Source organism: Ixodes scapularis, unplaced genomic scaffold, assembly GCF_016920785.2.
Source record: "Ixodes scapularis isolate PalLabHiFi unplaced genomic scaffold, ASM1692078v2 PGA_scaffold7__128_contigs__length_106722199, whole genome shotgun sequence".
Taxonomy (NCBI): Eukaryota; Metazoa; Arthropoda; class Arachnida; order Ixodida; family Ixodidae; genus Ixodes; species Ixodes scapularis.
Genome location: NW_024609882.1, coordinates 36,768,845 through 36,782,912, shown reverse-complemented (window position 1 = coordinate 36,782,912; position 14,068 = coordinate 36,768,845).

Below are 14,068 nucleotides of genomic sequence, written 5' to 3'. Positions count from 1 at the left end.
TAACGTTATTTACTTATTTACTTTTGACAACAGCATCGCGTGGGAGTAGTGTTCGTGCCGTCCATCGCATTATCACCCCCTGCGGTCGTTAGACTCCGTTCACCCCTAAACTGACAGTGCGGTGAAAGCTACGTGCTGGTCGGACCGGTCGAGTACGTCCATCCAAATACTTATTTGGTCTATATTTGGTCACGTGATCCTGTTCTCGTCCGCACCCACGCGCGGAGAGCGAGGGCCAAGTGATGAAAGGGAAGCGGTCGATTGGTTCGGCGAGCACGTAGCCCCTACCGCACTGTCAGCTTAGGGGTTGTGAAGAGCGTAGAAGCGCTGGATCGTAAAAGCCACTCTCCTGGCAGTTTCACAATACCGTGCGGGATGCTTCTCTCTCCCCCCTTCCCGACTCCCCATTTTGTTTCTCCTCTCCACATTGGTCATCTCTCTCTCTCTTTGTGTCCCGGTCGCACGGCGGAAAAAGTGATACAAAGTGGACGCGAGAGCATGGTGAGCCGCTTAGGCGTATGTCACTGGCTTTTGGCCTTACCGGCAGGATCTTTGACGTAGACGGAACGTCCAGTGCGTCGTAGTCGGGCGAATAAAAAGATTAAATAAGAACGGAAAACCACGAAATAACGACGCCGTGAAGCAAAACAACCAACCGCTCTGAAGAAGCTATAATTCAATATCAAAATAATCAACCTCAAATTTCTTCTTTTTTTTTTTATTGACGTTTTAGAAAGCAAGGAAATATTTTTTACCGCTGCACTGACAGGGCGGTGGAAGGTATACGTGCTTATTGGACATTGCATGCTGCCTTCCGAAGGCACTGTCTTGTTTGTGTGTGGCAGCGGGCAGCCCATATACATAACAGTACCGAGCAAAATTTAAAAAAAAAAATCATATGGTTTATGTTATTCCTAAGACGACTTGAATGCGAAAGCCCAAGCGTTGATGCGTTAAAGACAGACACATGACTTACTTCAATTAAATTAAATTTTTCTGCATTCGCTTTGTCATCCTTCTTAATTTCATTGCCTCTAATTCGCTTGAGTGGTCACGTGAACATTTTAGTACCGTTCGTGTCGCCGACGTGTTGCGCTCAAGGACTTTGAAGGTCGACTGAACGACGATACATATAATGCTTTCGCCTTAATAATACGCTAAATAGATCATAGAATCTAAAATCCTTACATTTTCTAAGGTTCAGAACAGCCCACAGATATTCCAGCTTTCGTTGTTGCAGCATATTCTTAATTTCTGAGTAGCGGACCTGAACTGGCGTTGATTTATCGACTGTTTGCCTGAAGAGCCGCTAGTGCGCATGCACGATGGCCACCAATTTCGCCGGCGTCTGCAAGGGGAAGTAAGTCCGTAGAAGAAGACTTGAATTCTTGCGCTGCACGACTGCGAGCTACTATTAATAGTGCTTATGCTACCTCATACATAGTCTATGTAGATGCGAGGCTGAATTGACTTTCATTTTGAACCGCGATATTCTCGAAGCTCCAAAATGACAGATTTCGAAAGCTCGAACTCGCCATGGGCCTCTAGAGTCATTAATCCCTGTCAACACGTCGAATCTCTTGGCTCCTTGGATACATTTCTCGGCCTGTTAGACTCAAAGGGAGCCCCTCTGTCGACAAAGACCAGAACCGCTTGTTGTCCCGTGCGCATGTGCCCAAAGATACCATAGTCAGTCACCGGCAGAGTGAGAACGCTAGGGAGTCTCTCACCGATTCCCGGCCTCCGGCACGCGCTTGTTGCCTTCCGTCGTACTTTGCCTGCGCGCGCACGCTCGAGGCTTACGAGACGTCGAAGCGCCATCGAAGCTATAGGAAACACGTGCCGGCGGCGGGACCACCGAAAGCCTTCCCTGTCGTTTTCATTCTGTACAGTGACATACGTAGAATCCCTGCGGCTTACTGCTCGTAGCCACTCCCCAGCCCTGGTGATATCGAGTCGAGTCGGATTGCTGCAACGCCATCTTTAGAAGAGTGTAGAGGAGACTGATGAGAGAGAGAGAGAGGCTTATCTGTATATATGTCGAGACCGGTTAATAACGATGTCAACGGGAATAGGAAGTCACTTCGATATATTCGGTATTTCGTTATAACCAACTTCAGTTATAATAAGTTGGTTATAACGAAGTGAAAAGGTGAATGGGACAACGTGATCACTTCGCTGTAGCCGGTATTTCGTTATAACCGACCTCGTTATAACCGGTCTCGACAGAACTCCGTTTCTTCGTACGACAGACCACAGTCAATTCTAACCAATCCAATGCCTCGCGAGTGCCACGTGACCTTTGGGAGGGACGCAGCGGCGCGCGGGGTGTCGCGTAGTCGCGTGATAACTTTCGTGGCGCTGGATCGCTGGGGTGGCTCGCGGTGTTCGCTTCGGTCCGTGGTAGGATAAAACGGACTACGGGGAGGGAGGTGGAAGAGAAGGGCGTCCACGGTCCTAAGGCAATAAGTGCGTCGTCCCTCGCCTCGGCGGACGTTCCCTTCCGTAAACACGCCCTGGGGCGCATTTGGGCCGCTGCATGCTGTCCCGCACCGGGTCGTCGGACAAACTCAAATATAAAGAGTCGCGCGTAGAAGCGGACCCTTTGGAGACGACGCCCCCGAGTCGATAGGACAGGACGGCGCCGAACGTTAACCCTTTTCTTTACGATACCCCCGGCGACGCGGACGAAAAGATTGCCCCATGGCGTCCGGACGCGCGCGGACATCGGCGCGGTCCGCTCCGCTCCCAATCGTCCTGTCCCTCGGACGCGTCGCCTCACTTTCCCGAGACGGAGATCTGTTTTGTTCGTGAGGACCGCGAGGTCACGTGACACACTGAGGATGTACACTGCTAACACAACGTACAAAAGACAGACTGCGGACACAGAGGCGTATTTCTGCCTCGTACGACCATCGTGTCGCACCAGAAACTGTCTGCAGAAATGTTTGAAGCATACATACGTGTGAAACATGCTTGACGTGTGTCCGCAGATACTTATGTCGTCGTGTCTACAGGGAGCACCTTGTCTTTGCTATTACAAGATTCTCAAATTTGTCTCACATCAGCATATAACAAAATTAGACTTACGCGGTGCAATTCGATCCTCGTATATGCCACTGCTGTTCAACGTTGATCATCCGGGTGACCGTCGTTTCGGTATAGACGCCACGCGCGCCCCTTGTAGATAATGAGGTGGTGAAGTGGGCCAGTTGGTTGACGTTATACATGATGGGGAAAAAGCTCGGAAAACGAGGACTACGAACAACAAACACGACAGAGGGGAAACAGAGACAGAAAAAGAAACTGAAAAACATATACAGAATCTCACAAGATTTCGCAAAAACAAAGGGCCGCACTCGCCAACCGTGAAGCGTGTCAGCAGTCTACATTTCTACCCGTGCATCTATGTGACTAATTTTTTCCCCGCAACCAGGCCATCTCTTTTGTTGACTGCGCCAACGAAGGTTCACTAACGTGTGAATGCCCATGATGGCACGTAATGTGGAGGGCCACTATAATCTCTCTCGTCGTCACCGGATCCCTGTGTGTGCCCAGAATGGTGGCCCTGCCAAAATACCGTCGTGTTTGTTCTTCGTAGTCCGCGTTTTCTGAGCTGTTTTACCCTTGGAGGTCGTGAAAGTTGCGAATAGTCCACTTGACCAAAACACACTGGCAACCTTATTGCGTATGCCCCCGGCCCCGTCGCACCGCTGGCGCCATCGCCTTGCCGTAGCCATGACGTCAAAAACACGAGCCTGTTCCATTTAATATTCGGGACACCAATACGCTCTTTACAAACAAGCGCGCGCGGGCGAAAAAGCCAGATTTGCGTGAGATGAACTGTCTGCGCATGCCCAGCGCCGACGTCAGAGAGTTGAGTTGGCGTACAGGAGGACTCCGCGCAGGAATGCAACTCGAAATCGCGTCGCGCCAAGTTCCCCGCGGGCTGCGCGGGTTTTTTCGCACGGCATCCCTACTACCTCCAAGACGGTGTGTCATCGATTTGTTGACTGTAAAACTGCGGGCCTCCGGTCGTGGAAAGGAACGCACGGCGTTTTTTTGTTCGCGCAAACGCTTTGTTCCGTCGGCGACGGCGTCGGTCGTCCTGGGAGAGGAAGAGAGCTGGGACACTCCGCAGTGCGGTCGTGTTCGCTGTGCTCCGTTTTACCCTGCGGTGGACCGCCGAGGAGGCTACGAGCCATCAGAATCCAATCCAATGCGGTATGAGTATCGCACGACCGTCTGGAGCAGCGCGCAGCGACGTGCGAAAAGCGTAGTCACGTGCTATGGTTCGTAGAGCTGGATTGGCTGGAATGGCTCGTAGGCGTCTGCTGTGGTCGGTCTCGGGAGCATGATGCAGACCGTTTTCTTCCTGGCAAACTTTTTTTGTTGTAATTTTTTTTAATGTTTTTTATAGAATATGGGGGTTTTCCCCGCATTCATCCTGTTTGCTTTCTTGTTTCTTCGTGTTTTTGTTTTCGATTCGAGAGTTCGGTGGTTGGAGATCAATATCAAATATAGGCGCGAGTCAGCCAGCCAGCCAGCTTTCAGGATCTTGGAATTTCGAATATCATCGATTTAAAGAATGGCAACAACTTCACAACTTCCAGAGGAAAAAAAAAAAAAGAACATGCCGATACGGAGACGAAATGTAGACTCTCGTCAAACTTTGCAGCTGCGGTCTCTCAGTCTCAGGTGAAACTTAGAGAACTAAGTTCCTTTAAAAGTTTTTTTTTCTACTTTATACTGCGACTTTAAACTGATCCTTTTTTCCAACGAAAGAAGGATAAAAAAAAAAAAAGAAGAAACACGCCAAATCAATAGCGATATACTTGAGCTTAGATTATGCCGAACTCAATGGCGTTCAGTAGCGTATACTGGTCAATACTTCCTTGTATTCCATAGATACCGCGCAAACCGCAATGAGCCCGGGCTGGGCTGGTGACAAAAAACTGCGATCATGTTTATGTTAGGCGAAAATACTGTAGTTAAGGAACGAATGAACAACCTGTAGGCACATTTTACAACGTTTGTGTTACGCGTGGCCAAGATTTCATTGCACGCTATTATAATGATGCGATTGTTAACAGGAGTGATAAAAATATCTATGGCAAATTGCTAAGCAACTGTGTAGCAATCGTGTTGCATCGCTAAGCATCACAGACGCTTAGCGATCCTCAGAGTTTTCAGACGCCTACGTTCACGGCGCTCTTCATCAGATAGTTTAACGCGTACCATGTGTACACTTGATAGTTGTTCCTAGAATGAAATGATACTACCGCTAATCGGGCTAATAAACATGTCGATCTTGCGGAGCCTTCCATACTCTCAAGCTCGTCTTCCCCAGTGCGCACAGGTGGTCGAGTTCCTCCTCCCCTACCTCATTTCTCCTCGCATGTACCCCTCTGGTCACGTGACCTCCCCGTTAACCAACCAGCGTCAAGCACCTGACTCCTCCTCTCCCACCCGTCAACCAGTCAGTGTCGAGCCTCGTGGCCACGCTTTCATTTGGGCTTCACGAAATGCCGAACACCTAACCATAGAAAGTTTCACGTTAATGATAATAGAGAGTTTTAGTAGATCGTTCCCATGACTCCGATACGATACCCGATACTCCGCCACAGCCTCCCTTGCGCATGCATAGTATCGTTATCGGGGCTATCGGAGGTATCGGAACGATCTACTAAAACTCTCTAATAATAGTTCACTCTGGCTTTGAAGATTTCCCAACTCGCGCACACCCATATTTATTACATCACCGCTTCGGCGTTACGCCATAAATCTGCAGCATCAAATGCCGTCCAAAACGGAAGTGGTTCCCGGGATTCAATGGCAAAAGATATACAAGTGTGTACAGCAGAGCGGCGTCACTTTTTAAGTGTTACTTGGACGGTTGAACTCAGCATAGAAACAGAGAGAGAGAGAGAGAGGGAGGTAAGCGAAAAAAATCGACAGGTCGGGTGCACACTAAATCCGCACACACAGGCATATAATCACCATATTACGACGCCATCCCTTCTGTAAAGTAAACTGCTGACCATTTCCTCAGAGTAAAAAGAAAATGAACGAGACAAAAAAAAAAAAAAAAAGATACACAAGATTTAAGTCATGCGGCAAATTTCGGAAGTGGACCATCGCTTCTCGGAAGTAAAAAGCTTCCGTTTTCACTCCTTTCGTAGCGTCACGATAAAATTAACACCAATCAAAAGACCTAAAAGGGCTGTAGAATTTTACTCTTTCCTTCCTTTCAAGTTTTCAAGAACGTGGGAGGCCCCCGTGTTTATCCTCCTCCCTTTACGGTAACGATATCCGGAACCCATGAATCCGTTCACCATTTACCCGACAGTGGAGTGGAAGCTACGTTGCTCGTTAGGCCAGTCATACGTCTGTCTCTAGCCACGTGACCACACTCCCCCCCCCCCCCCCCCCCCCCCAATACCCGCGCGCAGAGAGACAGGGGTAAGGCGATAAAAAGATGGCGCTCGATTGGTCCGGCGTCCACGTAGCCTCCACTGCACTGTCAGCTCAGGAGGTGAACGGAGTGTACTATACACACGTGAAGCTTGAAATCGTTTTCTTTGCAGCTTAACTGCAGCCAATAAGAAACGAGGAGGCTTCGGTAGTGGTAGTAGTAGGATACGGAGTGGGTCCCATCTCTATCGAGTAAGCCCAGCCGTCTTCCAGCGTCTGCTATAAAATGCCGCTCGTCACCTCGTAAAAGCAGACGTAAAACATCTTCAGCGCCCGCTGCGGCATCTATTTTTAACGCGGGAGATGCTAAAACAGCAGCGGCGCCAGCGGCCATCAAAATATATACAGGCACATAAGTCAGCCGAACGAAAACTGGAGCCGTTAAAGGGAGGAGGCGGGAAGCATAAAACGGCGAGCGTAGTTTAAAAAATGAGGATATCCGTCAAAGTCCCCGTCGAGCCCCGAAGTGTAAAACGAAAGCGATCTCTTGAGCGGATGGCTGGGTGGATAGATGGACGGATGGATGGATGGCTCGGTGGATAGATGGATAAAGAGAATGGGTGGATGCAGTAGTAGATGACAGGTACGATGAGGTTGCATCATTTCTGGGATTATCAGGCCTGGATGTGTGAACGTGTGTAAACGTGAACACTTCAAGAGGTTGGTTTACACATTTGTGAGTGACCGAATGCGTTCCTACCGTTTACGAATGCCTACGACAAGAGACACACTGACGCACCCACGCCATCTGTCAGGTAACCGTAAAAACAATTCTGATCTGTGTATAAACTAAGTTTTGCAGTATTTACTAGGTCCAATCTACGCACTATCGATGAAAAATGGTCGTTTGCTAGAAGGTCGGTGTAGACTACTTACATAAATCCGTCACCGCGCGCGTTGCATTCCGGGAACCTGTGGGCCCGGAGCGGAGTGCCTATAGATTGCGCTTCCACTTCGTGGCACTACGCCGCGATGAGGCCCTTCGGGTTTTGAAATAAGTCTATTGTTTCTACATCCCGGGCAACATTTTTTTTTTTTTTAATATTAACACTGCTTTGCGAATACGTGACCGTGTCGCTAACGCGCTGTTTCTGCCGTGTCGTTAAAGGGCCCCTGAAAAGAAGAAAAAAGTTTTTCAAAAACAGTCTGGTTGAGACACGCGTGTCGAAAAATGAATTTTACGCGAAAAAAAAAATTTTTTAGAGCAATATTGACTGCGCCAGACGCAATTTAGTCGGCAGTCACCTCCTTTCCACTTTTCTCTCTCTCGGCATCTCGGGCGCGTGGAGGAGAGGTAGTCCCCGCCTCTTCGTAGTGGACCGGCTTGGCTGCTTTCCTGGCTTGGCTGCGCCCCGCACGAGAGCCATTGCTACTTCCTGGCCGTGTTCCAAAATTGACTCGATCTTACCCCAGGGTGAGGGTTTTGTACTCTTGGCGTTCTAAAACCTACCCGCGTACAGCGTTTTTCAATCTGTGCTGTCACGTGATACGATCCGCCGGAGAAACTCGGATCCATTTGGAGATTTGGAACACAGCCCCTGGCCGGCTGTCTGCCGGTCGAACGACATACCGCGTCGTATCGTGCACGTACCGTGGTCACCGTGGTCGTACACACAGTACACAGTCGTCGCGGTGGACCCCGACCTGAAGCGTCGGTTGCTTCAACGCTGCCAGCAGCTGGGCCTTCGCCCGTACGAGGACACGCCTCGCCAGCCGGAAGGCGTCCGCTCCGATCGCCGCGAGACAACCGCTCGCGAGGCACCCGCTTCGCCGCGGCGAAGCGGGTGCCTCGACGAGTTCGTTCGAGCCGCACGATCCTTCAAGCCGCCGCGAGGACACGCAGTGGTAACTGATTTTTTTTTTATTAAACGTTGAGTGCGGTGCCGCGTGCCTCACTAAACTCTTTACGGGAACCACAGGAACCGACATCTAAACAAACATTGGCACTGGCGCGCGCCAGAAAACAAACAAAAGATGAGGTAAACGGGACACACGAATCGCGCAAAGAAGAGCACAAAAACAGAAACCTGTCACCCCGCGCCACTTCCTAAGTACTTACTATGACTGACTAACTAACACAGGAAACAAGCCCTCTTCAGAACGCGAGACGCGAAGACGGCGACCACGACAAAAAACAAAATGGCGAAGCTTTTTTTTGTTGTTTTGTTGTAGTATCCGAACGGAAGTTACGATTTTGTAAAACGTTTGTAAACAATTGCGACATTCATTCGATGGATTGTTTCTTAAACCTAAAAATATGTAATTCAAAAGGCGATTTCAAGAGATCACGAAGATTTTAGAACCAACATCTAAGCTGTCACTCATTCTCTTGGCCAATGAGAAGCTGAGTTGAATGACCATCACTACCAATGAGAAGCCGAGCTGAATGACCATGGAATTTGCGCGCAAAACTTCAAATAAATCTCTCGCCGTCAATATTGCTCTAAAAAATTTTTTTTTTCGCGTAAAATTCATTTTTTGACACGCGTGTCCCAACCAGACTGTTTAAAAAAAACTTTTTTTTTCTTTTCAGGGGCCCTTTAAATGCCGTTGGTTGGCCGTCCGTCTAGTGGGAACGTGCACCTTCAAAAATGACCTGCGTCGAGGCTGTCCGAAATTAGATGGGGTTTGGCCCCGTGCCGACCCAAAAGCGCATCTACCATGACAAAAGGCGAACACCCGCTGTTCGCTATAGAAACGGACCATGCATAAACCGAAACAACAGCGAACCAACAAAAGGACCGCAGGCTCGGTACAAACAAAGAAAAAAAAAAAGGAAAGAGAAAGCAAGAAAGGACCGAGACCATTTCGAAGCTGCCGTGTTTACATCATGCCCGAAACGCACCTACCAGTAGTTACTCCGCCCACCGCCTCCCGCCGGGGGGCGCTCTCATTCAAAATGGCGGAGGTCCGCCTTCCCCCCCCCCCCCCCCCCCCCAATCTCTCTCCTCCATCTTGCAAACGCTCGCAACACCAAGAACTCAAAAGCACAAGGAACAAAAAGTAGAGCGCAACAGCTCAGCCCCAAACACACGAGCAGGCAAACGTACCAAACGACGACGATAATAATAACATACACGAAAAATCGTAGCTCAAGACGCTTCGCGCAGTTCCGTGGGATCCATACCGATTTCATCCCTCGGGGGATTTTTCTCCCTCGCCCATCCATCCCGCCCCTCCTCCTCTCCCTCCTGCGCCCTCCCGTCGCGTCATTATGGATGGCTTCCAGGCTTCTGGCCATCCATAGCCGTCCCGTAGCCTAGCCATAGCCCAGCCGCACGGGCGAGCCTCCTTTTTTCCGACCAGGTGAGGCATTTGCGAGGAGAAGGCGATTCAGATCAGAGAATTTATGAAAGCAATCCACCTTCCCTTCTCCGCTCGCAGTCCTCCCCGCTTCGAGGGGCTCCTTCTCTCCCTTTTACATGTCCGTTCTGCTCCACTCTCTCCCTCCACTGCTGATGTTAGATGCACACGCCGCCCCCTGCTGCCGCTCTTTTGCCGCCTGTGTTACAAGTTTAGGTTATCGAGGAAAAACGGAGCCGAAACTGAGGGTATATTAATAAATGCTTGACATTGTGCAAAATCCTGTCTGGTAACCTTTTCTTTTTTTTTTTATGAATGTAGGGTAGGAGTTTACTGAAAAGACATCTATCCTAGCCGTTCGAAGGTCACGACGCGGTTGTCAGCCGTTCACTTTCAGTATTTTTTTGCGTGTGTTTCGTTTTTGGCGAGTACATTTAGTTTCCGTTATGGAAATTTCAGACGTCGATGTACGAGCGCCGCGGATCTTTGGTTTTCCTGTTAAATTTACCAGGCTGGAAATGGAATAACACACATCCTTTCGCTATCACAATATAGGGGATAATATGGACAGAACTTTCTTAGAGAACAGCAAGAAACAATTAAAGTAGGTAGACGATAGCCACAATGGTCAAAACGGGGAGTGAATAAAACTGAACATGAAAAATAATTGCACCCATTATTTTCCTCATGGAGCTCCCAAACCAATAGTTTCTATTAACTACATACACGTTTCTCCGGACACACTGACGAATTTAACTATTAAATATTGCCATCGCAAGTAAACTTAGTATGCCAAAAATACTACTTATTATAGCACGACTTTTTTTTATTCAAAATATTATTAAAAATAGGGCGTTTACCATACGTGTTTTCGAATACTTCGAATAATACGAGGGTGATTCAATAAATAAGGTGAATTTTTTTGTATAAGGACTTCTAATACACATAGAAGCTTACTTTTTAGTTATTTTTATTGTTTTACTACTTTTCCACGTGGATTTATTTCTTATACAGATTACAAACAACACTGTGAGAATTTAACCGAGTAACAAAGATGGCTGACCAAGAAGCATGCTCCAGGATTGAACAGCGGTCAGTTATCAAGTTTTTGGTTGCTGAAGGGTGCAAACCCGTTGAAATTCATTGGAGAATGTCAACTGTGTATGGTGCCACATGTTTCAGCCAGAAAAATGTCTACAAGTGGGCTAAATTGTTTAAAGAAGGACGGAGCAGTGTTGAGGATGAAGACAGGCCTGGGAGGCCTACAGAAGTGAGATCTCCTGAGGTGATCGAATCAGTCAATGACCTCATTCGGTCTGACGGAAGGGTGACAGTGGATGGCATTGCAAGGACTTTGAGCTTATCTGTGGGGACAGCACACAAAATTGTCCATGATGACCTTGGCTACTCGAAGGTCAGCAGCAGGTGGGTGCCAAAGATGCTTACTGCGGAGCACAAACAGAGGAAAGTCGAGTTGTCCCAGCAGTGCCTTTCCCGCTATGAGAAGGATGGTGATGAGTTTCTGCAGAAGGGGGTCACATCTGACGAGACATGGGTTTGGCACTATGAGCCTGAGTCTAAACGACAGTCCATGGAGTGGAAGCACGCAGGCTCTCCAGTGAAGAAGAAGTTCAAGTCCCAGCGGTCCACTAGGAAGGTGATGCTCACCGTTTTTGGGGATATGCAAGGCCCAATCACCATTTCATTCCTTGAAAAAGGAAGCACTGTGAGCAGTGCCAACTACTGTGAACTGCTAAGGCAGGTCAAGAAAGGCATGAAGAACAAACGCAGAGGTTTTAATTTGAGTTATTAATTTAACTTGTCGTCACGATTAGCCCCCTTTATTATGTCTTCCTGTCCATAGAACTCACCTCGACAGACCGCATTAATATACTTTTCACTGCTTTCTTTTAAAATAAATCTGTCTGCATTAAAAGCAAACACCCTGTATAAATGGTATCTTGCGAGCCACCACCCCTGTTGTAGGCGTTACCGAAAAGAAGTAACGAAATACGTTACTCGTTAATTGAAAATAAAACAAACACATTACCGTTACCGATTAAAAGTAACGCACGTTACTCTTGTGTTACTTTTTTAATTATGAATTAACACGTTTTACTGTTTTGACGGTGCAGGTATGCATGCGTAAGCGCCATATTTCAAGAAATATTATGTTCGCGCAGAAACTGAACATAATTACATGATCTTTTTTTACGGTTTCGCCTAAATACTCATGACAAAAAAGCAAAACTAAAGTCACAAAATTTGGCGCCTAAAAACGCAAAAAGAAAAATGACAGTGTAATTTTTTTTAAGCTTTCGGAAAAAGAAGTAACGAGAAACGTGACTATGTTACCCGCTACTGTTTTGAAGAAGTAACGAGTACGTCGCTATTTTACCGAGAAACGTAACTCCTTACCGGTAACGCCGTTACTTGTAACGGGTTGCCGACGCTTCGCAACAAAAAAAAGACTTATGTCGTTTTGGTCTTGGGCTAGTGGCCTATTTAGGAAAATCGTTAAAGACCGGAATAACTAGATTGGTAATTATTTTTTGCGTAATTAACTTTTTTAAATATTGTGTTTAACGGCATGGTTTCAATGCGAAAATTGCTCAGCAATCAGCATCATCGAAAAACACGTAATCACCAAATTGCAAAACGATAGAAGGCACGCGAAGCATTGTACGGCTTTATGAAAAACCTCACAAATTCGACCGGTATTTAAGTTTCGGTTTGTAATCGGAGCGCATCACGGCCCGGACGGCACCGCGCCCCGTGGAGAATTAGTGCAACCAACCTCCGCTGCGCTGTCCACGCGCGATGCAGCAGAGGCACTATTTCTCAACGGGGCGCGGTGTCGTCGGGACCGAGAAGCGCTCCGATTGGAAACCGAAACTGAATAACCCGTCGAAATTGTGTAGTTTTTCAGAAAGCCGTAAAATGTCGCGCGTGCCTTCTATCGTTCTGCAATTTATTGATTTAGTGTTTTTCGTTGATGCTCAGCAAGTTTCCAATTGAAACCAAGCCCTGAAACACGATAATAAAAAAAGTTAATTACGCAAAAATATTGAACAATTTGATTATACCGGAGCTTAATCATTTTCCTAAATAGACCTGGAACGCGAGGATCTGGTAGCACAGGGCATCAAAGAGCCATTTCTCGGGGAACCTGGACGTCAACGCACAGCTTTTGCAGCGGCGAGGACCCGAAACACACTCGTTCGCTCGGGAGAAGTGTGTTTCGACGTCTCGCCGCAGCGGGGCGCCAGTCACGTGGCTCTCATCTCATCCGTTGTCTGCCGCTCCGCTTTGTCCATTTCGGCGGCCGCTTCTCGTGGCGATCTGCCCGGCCTTGTCAGTGTATAGGAGGCTATGCTTCTGCTTGATTGTCGAACGCCGGCGTTCGGCGTTCGCGTTCCAACGCGTTCAAACACTGAGTAGAGGCAACGTTCCACCCAGAGCTTGGCGTTCTAACATCACCGAGCGCTCTCGTCTCCCCCTCTCCCTCAGTTTCTCGTCGCGTAGCTTCTGTACTCGTTTTCACGTCAAAGAGAAAGCAAGTGTTGCACATTCCTCATGCGCCACGCAAAGTAGTTCCTACGACATTTGGTCGTCGGAGGAAGAAGCGATGCTTTTGGCGTTTGAAACGTGTGCATCTTAGTAAGCTAACATGCATCTATTCTGAGCTGCACCTACATGTATCTTCATTACCCACATAACGGGGATCATTAGTAATGCTCCGCGAGAAGTCGCACTTCTTTTTACTACGCCTTATGAGGTGAAAACGAGTATAGGTGTTCTACCCACATCGGGAATATTCTTCCCTCTCTGCAAGAAGTTCTTAAACCGCCCTCGTAAAAAGATTAAAAAATATAAACAAATACGATAGGGATAGAGAACAAGGAAATTAAAAAAGGGGACGACGCCATATGACGTCGTTCCCGTGTCGGGACACGGATGCCGGCGTGTCGTCAGGTCGCTCAGGGCTCAAACCCATACCTTAACCCGTTGGTCTTATCTGCACACGCACATAGGTTCACATGCAGACACATACATATACGCACATGCATACAGACGCAGACAGACATAATTTAGAGTGTAGCTCCGCATTTACATACGATAAAAAACAAGCACGCGTAGGTAAAAAGAAGAAACGAGGGCTCCACGGACGGGGGGCGGGCGTACTGACGGATATAAAACGACCGGAACGGCAAGAAATTGCGTTACGGTCAGAACAACTGGACCGGCACGGGGAGGATGCTAGAAACAAACGAAGAAGTAAACATGAAGG